The sequence below is a fragment of the Pinus tabuliformis genome, chromosome 3_2, assembly GCF_031772625.1.
Source record: "Pinus tabuliformis cultivar Carrire ecotype Pingquan chromosome 3_2, CPIR1, whole genome shotgun sequence".
Classification (NCBI taxonomy): domain Eukaryota; kingdom Viridiplantae; phylum Streptophyta; class Pinopsida; order Pinales; family Pinaceae; genus Pinus; species Pinus tabuliformis.
Genome location: NC_142302.1, coordinates 262,272,928 through 262,287,649, shown reverse-complemented (window position 1 = coordinate 262,287,649; position 14,722 = coordinate 262,272,928).

Genomic DNA, 14,722 nt, shown 5'->3' with positions numbered 1-14,722 from the left:
CTGAATAAAGGGACAAATCTATTTTAAAACAGAGAAAAATATGGAATGGATAAGTCTGTAGAAGACTTATCTTAAATGTAATCTACCATATGTATTCTATAGCGAGCTTTAGGGCTTTAGTTGAGTGATTCAAGGAAAGGATGTGGTCAGGTCCTTCATAGTGATCCAATCCAAAGTTTCCATATAAATATATGTGAGCCTATGGGCAGAGGAGGAGAGAAAGGCCACAAATGTTGAGAATCAGGCCTATGTGAGACCGAGATGTCTCGAATGTATTCTTTGATTTTATATTAATAAATGGAGATGTTATTTCCTAACAGTGTTAGAGCATATTAAACACGTGTTTTATGATTGATTATGGTGTGAAATCGTAGGTTTTGTAATTGTGGTTGTAGGCAGAGTTCTGAAGAGATACGCAGAGGCGTAAAATGGTTCAGAGGAATCATAAAGTGGGTCTTTGAATCCAATTGAGGAAGAAAAGTGAAGCTCTGGAGAGATAGCAGAGTGAGGATTCACTAAGGAGTAAAGCTCAGAGAAGTTGAGCAGCACAGCGGAAGAAGGAAGCCTTTGAAGAAACCAGAGGAAAAACCTGAAACATGGAGAAATTGAAGAAAACAACATAAAAACTAAATAAAGGGACGAGTGGACAAGTGAAGTGTTAATCACTTAGGAGCTGCTAGATCTGTGAGATCAATGATCCAGATCATATCACATCAGTGGAATCATTTTGGAAGCATTGAAATCGGTGAACGACTGTTGATTGATCCTGTACCATTGGATCGGGATCAGATCAATGGTCACGATAGAAATCACAATCTCATTTCGGTAAAGATAAACGATATCTCCAATGGAATGGAGCGTAGTGATACACCGATAGTGATTAAGTGCTAATAGGTGATCGGAGGTATCGAGTGATCAGAGGTATAGGGTGATCGGAGGTATCGGCATCAGAGAATGGAGATCGGCACGGTAGAAAAGTGTTGGATTAAGAAACAGACCAGACAACAAAAATAGTCACAAGATTAATGAATTTGAAGTCCGCTATATGCATTGGGTAGAGTTTTCCTTTGTAAATGAAAAAGGGCATGAATTAAGCGTGATAGTGTATTTCCCGACTATAAAAGGGAAATCACATATCGGAAGTGGAAGGCATATATGTATGCATGAACCACAAATGGAGCGATGGCTGATTGTGATAAGGTTTTACCTAGGGTTCTGTGCGATAGTCATATAGAAGGTGGAGGAAGACATGTTTTGGGTCATTTTTCCTTTATAAATGGATTTTATAAGGAAAAGCACGATAAAACTTTCACGCGATAATATATATATTAACCAAGGGTTGGAGAGGAAAATATATATATACTTGATTAATGGTGTTGTAAAGTTTTAGAAGGGTTTTAAAGTCCTGATAAGGAAGATTTGAGGAAGGCTTCGTTAAAAGGGTTAATGAATGTTATGAAGAGGAGAATAATTCCGATAAGAGGTTTCAAGTGGGGTGATTGCTTCCGATACTAAGGAACTATGTATAAGAGGGCCTAACCCATAGAGGTTGAAGATTTAACTCCATTGCAAAGTTAAATACCTGGGATAGTTGAGTTTATGAAGATTCTTGCATACTGTGGGTATGTGCAAGTTCTTACCCTACACCATTAGTGGTATCAGAGCAGAGATCTGTAACCATAGCAGAATTGAAATCAGAGTGAGGGAAGATTTCCTATGAAAGGGAGTTTGCACATAGGAAAAGGTAATGTGCATGAGGCTACAATAGAAGACTGTAAGGGGAACTTTTGAAGTTCTGGAAGATTGTAGCATTCTAGCAGAGGCTTGGAATAGAAGGAACAGAGGATTCCTTGAAGGAAAGAGAAAGCAAGATTACTTAATGAAAGTTCTTAAGGAAGAGGACTTAGAGATAAAAAAGAAGACAATCCATTCAAAGTGTAGAAGAATGAGTGAAACAAGATCATGCTGAGATATTGAAGGTGAGGTAATATCTTATGTTTCAAATGAAGCGTGTGTGTTTTTATACTAATACATAGGTGACAATAAGAGAAGCTGTGAGAAGATAACAGATGTGTTCTTGAAAACATAGTAAGGAGAATACTTTGAAGAAGAAGTGGCAATGAACCTGAAAAAATCCAACAAGAGATTGGACAGAGAGGACAGCTAAAGTGTTCTCAAAAGAGAGTGAGAGATTGCAGAAGCCTAGAAGGAGCAAAGGTGTTGCTCAAGAAGAGGTTCCAGAAAGAGGACCTATGCTTACCAAAAGACTGAGTGAGGAGATCTTAGTGAGGTATTATTGCAGCGAGGACTAGTTGTTGTAGAGGCTTGTTGCAAAGGGGCTCATGAAGATAGAGGAGAAGAAGATGACTACAGATAGTCATAACAGAGGTTCAGAGAGAAGCCACAACAGAAGATATGAAAAGAAGATGAGTCAAGAAGAAATTGACAAAGAGGTTGCTGAATTAAAAGAATAACTCAATGCATTAAGGAGAATGCTTGAGGAAAGCTAGAGACTAGGTTGGGTCTTGAGAAAGAAGCCAATAAAATGGCAAGAAATACAGAGAAGGCTACAAAAAATGAAAGTAAAGTGGCTGAAGGAAAAACTCAAGGAAGTTGAGTTAGAAATGGAAGAATCCATTTGTGAACCAGAACAAGGAGAATTTCTGGGAGAGAGTGAATATGAAGACTTGAAGACTTAAACATCAAGTGAGGCCAAAGGGTCATAGGGGTTTAAATCTGACAATTTGTGTATGTTCACAGGTAAAACATCTAAGGAAAGAAAATTTGCTGATATTTTCATAAAAGGAGAAGAAAAACAAAATCTAAATTCTGTTCTAGAAAAAGATGAGATAGATAGATCTCATATACAACCAGAGAAAGATGTCAAGCAACCAAGTGAAGGGCTTGAGGAGATTGAAGAAGAGACTATCAAAGAATTTCTAAATCATATGAATGATTTAGAAAAGAAAGGAGATATGATGGCTAAACTATCAAGTGAGACCATAGGGTCTTATATTTTTAAAACTGATAGTTTGTATAGGATGGCAGATATTGCAAGATAAAAGCAGCCATTTGAAGATATCTTCAGAGGAGATGAAGATCTAGAATCAAAAGGTGACAAAGAAAACTTTTCAGAAGAGGAAGAATTTGACTACATACAGAAGAAAAAGTCTATGGTTGAGTCTATAGAAGCTGTCATGGAGATGAAGAATCAAGATCTTATTCTGATGAAGAATGAAGAAATATTGCCTCAGAAAGGTAATCAAATGAATTTGATTGATGTTATTGATAAAAATCAAATGCAGGAGAATTATAATGCAGATGATGAGACAGGGATAGTTCTTGGAGAAGGTAAACAACAAGAGACTGAAGGCAAGCTTAGAAAAGAGACTATGTTAGCTGAAAACATAGTAAAGAATCCTCAATTCACCATGATGATAGACACAATGGAAATAGCCATGAAATCTGTTCAAACAGTCAATGAAGAAGAAGAACATCTACTGAGGGATGTTAAGAAAGAAGAAGTCTATGGGGAAGACTTAGCAAAAGGAGAAAGAACACCAGTAAAAGAGTGTTTTGTAGAGAAATCTGTTGAAATTGTCAGAAGTATAAGGAAGTATCTTTTAGAAGATAAAAGCTCTTAAGTAAAGGAGGATGAATAATGTCTCTTAAATGAGAGAAACTGCGATTTATTGCAATAGAAGGAACTTAACAATGCATGTATGTGTGAAGATGTGACAACACAGGTACAAGTTCTTGTGGAAGAAAGAAATGAAATTCAATCTGAAGAGTTGATATGTGAAGCAACAGTTGAGACTATTGAACCTTATGATTCCCAAACAAATAATTTGTGTGTAAATACAAAAAGCATAAGTGATGATGAAATACTGGAAAAGTGTCACAAAGAAATTTCATTGCTAGAATATTTGCTGGAGGAGTCCACTACAGTGGATAAGAGCAAGAAGGCATCATTAGGACAGATGGTGTGGAAGAGAGACTAATGGACAGTCTCATGAATTCTTTTGAGAGTTCAAATCAACATACTAATGTGCTGACAGAGGAGGAAGAAACAGTGCAGTAAACTGAAGTGTTGCCAACAAAAAATAAGGCACAACAGCCTTGTAATTTTAATTTTAACAAGTTTTTTGAGTGTGCAAGTTTTGTTGCAAGTGTTGGAGGATATTTGGCACAAGTGAATAGCCAGATAAATGTTAAAGAAGAGAATTCTATGGAAGAACTCAATCCATGGAATAGAGAAATTAATTTGCTAGAGAAAGTGTTGAACAGTCATGATCCAATCATGAAAGAGTGTAAGGATGATAGGAAGGCAACAAGGAAACCAAAAGTTAGAGCAAGTAAAAGAGGAGTCAGCTAAGCAACCCAGGCAAAGGTTGAAGCAAAAAAAGTTAAAGTTAGCATAGGAGTCACAACAAGCAAAGAAAAAGTTAGCATAGAATACAACAACAATAACCTGAAACAAAGAGAAGGAGACAAAAGTAAGAACCAGAATATGGACTAGTCCAAAGATGTACTGGAGACAGAGATTGAAGAAATGTGGGAGCTGATCATGAAGCAAACCAAATGGAGGAAAATGGTAGCAGTAGGAAGCAAGATCAATCAGAACTTGAATCTGATTGACAAGAAGAAGAAAATGGATCAAAAGACAGCAAAAGTGTAGCAGCAATAAGGGAACAAAGCATGTGGACATTTACAGAACAAAGTGTGGGATCCAGGAAGAGAAAGATTAGAAGACACATGATCAGGAGATCATGAATACTTTCTACTTTGGGATTTTTATGCAGGAGCATTCACCCAAGGGAAAATCATTGTAAATAGTAGATATAGGGGGTCATGTATTTTTAGGAAATAGTTTTCCTAAGTCTCAAGTTAATGCAATTTAGGCCTTTTAGTGATTTAATTAGATAAGAGAGGATGTGGACCATCGAGCTGAATAAAGGGACAAATCTGTTTTAAAATAGAGAAAAAGATGGAATGGATAAGTCTCTAGATGACTTATCTTAAATGTAATCTACCATATGTATTCTATAGCTAGCTTTAGGGCTTTAGTTGAGTGATTCAAGGAAAGGATGTGATCAGGTCCTTCATAGTGATCCAATCCAAAGTTTCCATATAAATATATGTAAGCCTATGGGCAGAGGAGGGGAGAGAGGCTACAAATGTTGAGAATCAGGCCTGTGTGAGACTGAGGTGTCTCGAATGTAATCTTTGCTTTTATATTAATAAATGGAGATGTTATTTCATAAGTATGTTAGAGCATATGGAACACATGTTTTATGATTGATTATGGTGTGAAACCGTAGGTTTTGTAATTGTGGTTGCAGGCAGAGTTCTGAAGAGATACACAGAGGCATAAAATGATTCAGAGGAATTATAAAGTGGGTCTTTGAATCAAATTGAGGAAGAAAAGTGAAGCTTTGGAGAGATAGAAAAGTGAGGATTCACTAAGGAGTAAAGCTTAGAGAAGTTACGTAGCATAGTGTAAGAAGGAAGCCTTTGAAGAAACTGGAGGAAAAACCTGAAACTTGGAGAAATTGAAGAAAAAAGCATAAAAACTAAGTAAAGGGACAAGTGGAGAAGTGAAGTGTTAATCACTCAGGAGCCATTAGATCTGTGAGATCAATGGTCTAGATTGTATTGCATCAGTGGAATCCTTTTGGAAGCATTGAAATCGGCGAACGACTACCGATTGATCGTGGACCATTGGATCGGGATCGGATCAATGGTCATGATTGAAATCACAGTCACATTTCGGCAAAGATAAATGACATCGCCAATGGAATAGAGCGTAGCGATACGCCGATCATGATTAAGTGATAATCGGTGATCGAAGGTATCGACATCGAAGAATGGAGATCGACGCGGTAGAAAAGCGATGGATTAAGAAACAAACCCGACAACAAATATAGTCACAGGATTAATGAATTTGAAGTCTGGTATATGCATTGGTCAGAGTTTTCCTTTGTAAATGAAAAAGGGCATGAATTAAGCCCAATAGTGTATTTACCGACTATAAAATGGAAATCGCATATCGGAAGTGGAAGGCATATATGTATGCGAACCACAAATGGAGCGATGGCCAATTGCAGTGAGGTTACCTCGGGTTCTGTGCGATAGTCATACGGAAGGTGGAGGAAGACATGTTTTGGGGCTTTTTTCCTTTATAGATGGATTTTATAAGGAAAAGCACGATAAAGCTTTCATGCAATAATATATATACTAACCAAGGGTTGGAGAGGAAAAGCTATATATATATACGTTATTAATGGTGATGTAATGTTTTAGAAGGATTTTAAAGTCTCGATAAGGAAGATTTGAGGAAGGCTTCGTTAAAAGGGTTAATGAATGTTATGAAGAGGAGAATAATTCCGATAAGAGGTTTTAGGCGAGGTGATTGGTTCCGATACTAAGGAATTGTGTATAAGAGGGCCTAACCCATAGAGGTTGAAGATTTAACTCCATTGTAGAGTTAAATACCTGGGACAATTGAGTTTATGCGGATTCTTGCATACTATGGGTATGTGCAGGTTTTTACCCTGCACTAAGGAGCCAAAAAATAAATATGTGCATATAGTTATGAGTAAACTCATAGTCAACCCAACCTCTGACTTTCTTCTACAAAGGCCCATAAAACAAACATACATGTCTATAGTCTATTACTTTGTTTTTTTCACATAACATATTATTAGATACATGTTATTTAAAATACTTTATTCTTTTATCAATAAAGAAAAAAATTCAACAAATTATTTTTATAACACGTTTAACATTTAATTTATAACATATCAATTCATGATAAACTTCATCATAGACCTCATTTAAGTCATTTATAATAAATAATAATAATAACAGTAGTGAATCTAGATTCTGAGCTGAAGTGGTCGGGGAGTGTCAGTAGTCGGGAGTGTCTAGAGAGATCATTCAAACAACAATGTCAATCTCTGATCTCATAGTGGGGGCTGAACTCCGGCTTTCTTTTAGTAGGAACCGCAAAATAAATATATGCATATAGTTAATCAATTAGGGAAATTTTGAGGTCTAAAATGGGCCTCCTAAGAAAAAAGTACAACCAAAATAAAATTTATAAGAACCAATAGGATTCAAGATGATGCTGTCAACCATGGAGGATGATTCACCATTTTTTGAGAAAAAAGGTACAAGGATTAAATAATAAAATAATAAAACTACTTTTCAACTCATATTTTCAACTTATCTCCCTAAGGTTTTACTTAAATTTCGAGCAGGAGTACTCGTTGGATGCAAATTTTAATTCCTCATCCAAGAAGTACCAATGTTGCATACTTTTGATGGACCCTGCTGTTATCACTGAAAATGCAGTTGTCAAAAATTTTTAGCTTGGCTTAAAGATTGGGTGTTTTCGCAGCGCCTGAATTATTTTAGCAGTTTCGCAGCGCTGCCTGTTTGCGTGGTTTCGTAGCGTGCTACGAAATTGGGAATTGGTTCGAGTTCTAAGTGAAGGTCCAAATCCTAGCATGCCTATTGTATAGAGTTTTGTTTCCCTCCAGGAATGTTGATGAGAGCAGTGGCAGTATGTTCAAGGAGACACCTCATGATGATGTAGCTATTGTAGGATTGTCATCAAATACGTTAAGGAAGTTATCCCTGAATTCTGGTCCGTGGGTGATTGTGAAAGATGTACATACTAATGTGGGAGACTTGCAGGAGATTTGGTGTTGAATCCTCTAGACAAAGAACCTATTAAATTTTATAAGTCATAGAGTGTTTGATATTTGGGATTGTCTTTTCACAATCTGTAACTTCTTTCACACAGCAGGGCGCCACAATGGATTGAAAGATTTGTGAAATATTTATGATAAAGTTCATGTTCCCGTTTGTTGGGTATTGGTGTTCAAAGTTGAATTAGTAATGCGTTGCTTGGAATACTGGTCTTTGCTTGGAATATTGGTCTTTTGAAATGCTTGTTCTCTTCTCCGGTGCTGCTGTAAGTACACAAGTTTCCAATGAACAAGGAGCTGAACGCTCACGCACTGCACAGTTATCAGTATGTGTCGGGGTTTGTGTAGCAGTCATTGAGGCTCTTATGATAGGATATATTTTACTCTCTATCAGAGATGGATGGCACTTCACTAGGGAGCAGATTGATAAATTTTCGCCTTCTAGACTTGATGGTATCGACGCTAAGAAGGAGGCTAATTTGCAGAAGTCCTACTGCAGCTTTATCAAAGACATTGGCGCGCATTTCCAGCTGCCTCAGGTAGAAGAAGTTGGTTTGGTTCTTCGAAGATGTGACAATGCTGTCCTATGAAATTCGGCACAAGAGGGATCCAACTGCTGCTGAACGCATTAGACAAAAAGAGTGCTATGAACAACAGAATAAGTTGGTAGTCATGGCGGAGCGGATAATGATTGATGAAGCCGATGTTATCGTAGAGCAAGAGCGGTTGCATGCTTTATCGCTTCTATATGTATGAAAAGGGTCGCCATGATTAATGACACCGGGATAGAGATGTGGCAAACGAAGATATTAGCTGTTCGTTCATTTGCTCTGCCACCGATGAAAGACAGAGACACCTGGTTGATATTTGTTTTTCCTTGCCAGAAAAGGGGTAGTCGAGTAGTGTTATATGCTACAAGGCCGCCATTTTTAGTGGCACAAGAGCTGGCATCGTTAAAAGGGTGAGTGCGCATTAAATAGAAATAAAAGAAGGATGGCACAGTGAAGGTTTGGGCTGCTACATCAACTATAGCTCTTGAAGAGATTTACACTCGTATTGAAGAACATGGTGTTCTTGCGCTGTGCATGATGAATGATGAACAAGCCAAACCTATTTTGCTTTGTTCATGCAATGATAAGAGTGTACGCCTTTATGACTTGCCATCGTTTCATGAACGAGGTAGAGTATTCTCAAGAAATGAAGTGCGAGCACTTCAGATTGGACCTGGTGGATTATTTTTCACTGGTGATGGAATGGAGCATATCATGGTACCAGTGAATGAGGGAGGTTGAGAGCACCATAAGACGGTTGTTGAAGTTGGAGCCCGAATCAAATCCAGTTTGGCATTATGGTCGATATTCAGAAATACAGAATTCGTGGTCTCTTAGAAGGCGGCGCATTTGATCATGAGGTGCTGTTGGATGCTCTATATTGCCACGGGGAATGCGCATTAACTGTTTGACAATTTCAGTCTTATAGTTTTCTTTATCGAAATGTAGTGATTAACCGCCAAATGTCAAGTGGCTTTTATGAGGGTTTGATTGCCACAAGGTCGCCACTATTATTGACACCCGGATTGAGATGTGGCGCTTCAGATGGCCATATACATTAGCAAAATCACCAGAATCACAACGACAGCTGGAAAGGGAGATTATAAAGTAGATTTTAATAAGCTGGTGGAGTGAAAGGAGACATTCAAGGGCTAGTATTTATGCGTGATTAGAAAACAACAGGGGATATGAAGATTTCTGTTTCCATTATCATGTTTCGGTTTCTGTTATTGTGTTTTTGGGTTGCCTGAGGCGCGCAGAGAGCATCAATGTTAGATTTGCATAATAGTGCCCGGAAGGAGAAGGTTCAGAGTATATCTCAGAGTTCAAATTACAACAGCAAGGGTTTCAATTGTAGATTGAATTGCGCAGAAGATGTGAATTTAAAAGTATCCTGCACATGTTGGCGGTACTGAGGAGAATCCAGAATGTATTATATGTTGATATTTTTACATCTTTCTGTGGTTGTGTGTAGTTAACACCAGGTGCTTTTGTCTGTCTACAACATACAAGAATGACTTTGTGAAATGCAACCCAGGTCAGCAGTGTCTTCTGTATCGTTATACTATGGCAGAGATAGAAGAATTGTTTGTGAGGAAGATGAAAATTTGCTGAACGATACAACATTTTGAAGGATAGGAGGGATCGAAGCTCAATGGGTTTTAGTTTCAACAGAATCCCAATTGCCAGCCAGAGAGGGGATAGTCTGCTAGATAAAAAGTGTAAAATTGGGTAGCTGAACTTCATACATGTTTCATATCTGTGAAACGAAACTGAGATTTTCCAGAACCACCCTTCCAGTTTTAACACTCTAGTTTCTAACTAGATGCAACTTGGATGTTTGATGCACGGTTGTGAGCAGCATTCAATATCATTTTGTGCACTCGGACTCCAAAGATTTATGCTAAAATAATTTGACTTGATATTGGATGGTTCTTATAAGGTCACCAGGGTTGATAGCTTAGAACAGAATGCTTCATAATTTTCTTGTGAATGCTTAATTTATTTGTGATCATTCCAACAGCATTAGCTGGAGTATTTGACATTTTGAAGATGGCCCCTGGTTGCAAAAATGTTAATACAGTGTTATTGGTTCAGTCAACTTCTCAGGTTGCAGAGATCCGATTTGAAGTTGCACCACAGCATCAAAACAATAAAGGAGCTCATAGTGACTCAAATCATAGTCAAAGTAACCAGAGAAAACACAGATTCTCAAGCAGATCATTTACCAACTCAAGATTTATTTGCTACGGAACAAATAGAGGTTATCTACAGCAGTTTCGTAGCGCGCTACGAAACTGCTGTAGGTGATAATTTAAAGTGCAGAGCAGCTAGTCTAACACGGTGAGCGGGAGTTGAGGAAGAGGAACAGCTATCTATCAAAGACCACCTCCAGCACATCATAAATCTGGCATTACTCCATACTTGGGGTCATTAAAGGATTTGGGAGCAGGCTGCTATATTTTAGGAGAATGTTGGGAGACAAAAGGCCGACAAACAAGAACAGCTCCCTATATTTCAGGGCGATGGAAAACATATTATGTTAAGGGCCAACAAACAACTGCAGACACCTTTTCAGCTCATAAAGTTTCCAGCTCATTTGAAAGGTGTGGTGATATGCGGTGTTTGGGAAGAATTAAAGAATAGCAGACTTGTTTTTAAATGATGAAGAGGAATGGAAGACAGGGGACCGTGGATATAGGATGATTAATTTTATCAATTAATAGGCTGTCTTACAGCTAGCATCCGAGACCAGCTTGCTCGGTGAATGCTCCCTTAACATATCTTTGCCATAATGAAAATCATACAGCTGTCCAGCATCCAAGAAAGCATCAAGTCTGCGAGGAGAATGAAATTAGTATTTTAGTTGGATTAGGATTGTGTGTAATTTTAGTTCAGCATGTTTGTAATTAATGCAGTAGTTAAGAGCATGTAGGAGTAGTTAATAGCCACCTTCGAGGCTCCCCTCATGCTGGAGGAGGAAGCTCGAGGTGTTGGAGTTTGCTTGCCTATATATGGGCCAAGGTTAGATGTAGAAAGGGTTGGATATTTTATGAAAACAGAGTGCTATTTTGGCTTGTGTAAAGAACAGTTTGCAGTAATATAAGATATATGCCTTTCTTCTCAGGATTCATACAGCATTTCCATGTTCAAGATGTATTGTTTTACTTTGTCCTTCATGTCTTTTTTCAGTTGCTTAGAGGAGTAATCACTCAGAATTCACATATGTTGCTCTGACTTCCTGTACTCTTCTATGAACTGTGGTTTTATAAGAGTTATATTTTGAACATTTAAATGTCACATGCCCTGACTTCTATGTAGAGGAAATATCATTGTTTGTTGTAGCATGTTTGACTCCATAAGCCCAATGGATGTATTTGTATATTTGTCCAGCCAGCAAGTTCATTAAATCTATTGTACAAGAGTTAGCCCTCTTATCAACATTCAAAATCAATAACTTTTTCTTGAGAGAGCCCTCTCAGGCTAGGGAGGCTAATCCTTAGTCAAAAGCTTGGTCTGAAACAGTTACATGAGACCGTGCTTGGTTGCAGTCCCTAGTACTGGTTTTGTGATAACATTTTGGTGCGTCTGCCGGGAGCTTAAGATTGAATTTCTGAAGGTAGCAGGAGTTCAAATGATTTTCAAGGCTGCAAAACTACCTTGGCGACTCCACACAGCAAAGAACAAATTAGAAGGTGACTCCACTGCCAGAAGATCAGTAGCTTGATGAAGTTTCAAGATGGATTCCACTGCAAGAAAGAATGCCAGGTATGCTCCTATGAATCGGTCTCACATCCCTGGTTTTCCAAATCCTATGCCAAAGGTTGATTGGGTGGATGATCTTCCAATATTCAAAGATGAAAAGAAGGATGATGCTGCTCTCCATTTGGTTAAGTTTCACTTACATGTACGCAGTCTTAAGGTTCATTTCCCTGAAGATTGTCTCATGAGGATGTTTATGGCTACTTTAGAAGGAGAGGCATGGTCTTGGTATAAAGGTTTGGAAAATGATTCATTATCTTCTCTTGCTGATTTCCATGATGCGTTCTGTGAAATGTTTAAAGAATGTTATCCTTCTTTGTTGCTGCTCAAAGATTGCTGTAGGCATTCTTTGAATCTTATTCAGTGCTTGGAGGATTATTATGGTGATGATGAATTTACAGATGAAGAAATTTTAGAGGCTCTTCATGACAATGTTTTTCAGCACCAAGAAGAAGGTATAACAGTCCATGAAGCGCCGCATGAAGAGCAACAAGAGTTTACCTGTGAAAACCATGTTTTATCCTTTGATATTGATGTAGAGATGCAGCAAATTTGTCAGGCTTCAGATCATAATGAAGACGGAATTAATTGCACTCAGCAAGAAGAAATATTGGAGGAAATTTTCTATGACCCTCAGGCAGAGGAAAAGCTTGCTCAATTTTGTAATTCCTTGCAGCAGCTTACCCCAAATAATAATCATAATAGTGAGGAAAATTCCATTGTTTGTTGGAATGATTCAGAAAAGCAACTGGATAGCTTGTTAAATAGAAAAGTGGATAGTACATCAGAGGAGTCTTGTGTGGTTGAGAATCAGGGGCCTGAAAATGAAGAGTGTTATCATGATCATTATTTTCAGCAGCTTTCTATGACAGAACACAAGGAGACTACGCTGGTTCCTTTCTCTTTCACGATTGAGGAACTGAACACGGTGGTTGAAGATCAGTTTGTACAGCTGGAAAGTTTCGAGAAAAGACAAGCTGATCATGTGTTCTGGGATCCTATAGCTGATTATATGGAAGAGTTTTACTCTCCAGTATTTCAGTTGTTCAAAGAAGATCAGAGACAATTTCAGTGGCAGCGGTCTTTACACTATCACATTGGCTCTGAAATCCAATACAGTCAGAGAAGATTTCAGTGGAAGCGGTCATTACACTATCATATTGGATCTGAACTCCAGGACAGTCAAAGGACTCAAATGTCAGATAAGCTGAATGATTGGCTACATTGGAAATATCATGTTGCTTGAGCTACAAGTGGAGTTTGCAGCTGATAGGGTAGGTAGGTAGATTGCAAATAAGCTCAAGGTTGGCTGAGCATTTATTTTTCAGTAGCAGTAGTTTCTTTCTCCTACAGTCATGCTTGTCAAGCAAATTTTTGTTTGTTACAAATGGGTAAGGCACTGGAGCTGCGTGTTCTTAGCGCACCACAAGGGCACACTATCCCTAGTGGAGCCACTGTTATCACTGAAAATGCAGTTGTCAAAAATTTTTAGCTTGGCTTAAAGATTGGGTGTTTTCGCAGCGCCTGAATTATTTTAGCAGTTTCGCAGCGCTGCCTGTTTGCGTGGTTTCGTAGCGTGCTACGAAATTGGGAATTGGTTCGAGTTCTAAGTGAAGGTCCAAATCCTAGCATGCCTATTGTATAGAGTTTTGTTTCCCTCCAGGAATGTTGATGAGAGCAGTGGCAGTATGTTCAAGGAGACACCTCATGATGATGTAGCTATTGTAGGATTGTCATCAAATACGTTAAGGGAGTTATCCCTGAATTCTGGTCCGTGGGTGATTGTGAAAGATGTACATACTAATGTGGGAGACTTGCAGGAGATTTGGTGTTGAATCCTCTAGACAAAGAACCTATTAAATTTTATAAGTCATAGAGTGTTTGATATTTGGGATTGTCTTTTCACAATCTGTAACTTCTTTCACACAGCAGGGCGCCACAATGGATTGAAAGATTTGTGAAATATTTATGATAAAGTTCATGTTCCCGTTTGTTGGGTATTGGTGTTCAAAGTTGAATTAGTAATGCGTTGCTTGGAATACTGGTCTTTGCTTGGAATATTGGTCTTTTGAAATGCTTGTTCTCTTCTCCGGTGCTGCTGTAAGTACACAAGTTTCCAATGAACAAGGAGCTGAACGCTCACGCACTGCACAGTTATCAGTATGTGTCGGGGTTTGTGTAGCAGTCATTGAGGCTCTTATGATAGGATATATTTTACTCTCTATCAGAGATGGATGGCACTTCACTAGGGAGCAGATTGATAAATTTTCGCCTTCTAGACTTGATGGTATCGACGCTAAGAAGGAGGCTAATTTGCAGAAGTCCTACTGCAGCTTTATCAAAGACATTGGCGCGCATTTCCAGCTGCCTCAGGTAGAAGAAGTTGGTTTGGTTCTTCGAAGATGTGACAATGCTGTCCTATGAAATTCGGCACAAGAGGGATCCAACTGCTGCTGAACGCATTAGACAAAAAGAGTGCTATGAACAACAGAATAAGTTGGTAGTCATGGCGGAGCGGATAATGATTGATGAAGCCGATGTTATCGTAGAGCAAGAGCGGTTGCATGCTTTATCGCTTCTATATGTATGAAAAGGGTCGCCATGATTAATGACACCGGGATAGAGATGTGGCAAATGAAGATATTAGCTGTTCATTCATTTGCTCTGCCACCGATGAAAGACAGAGACACCTGG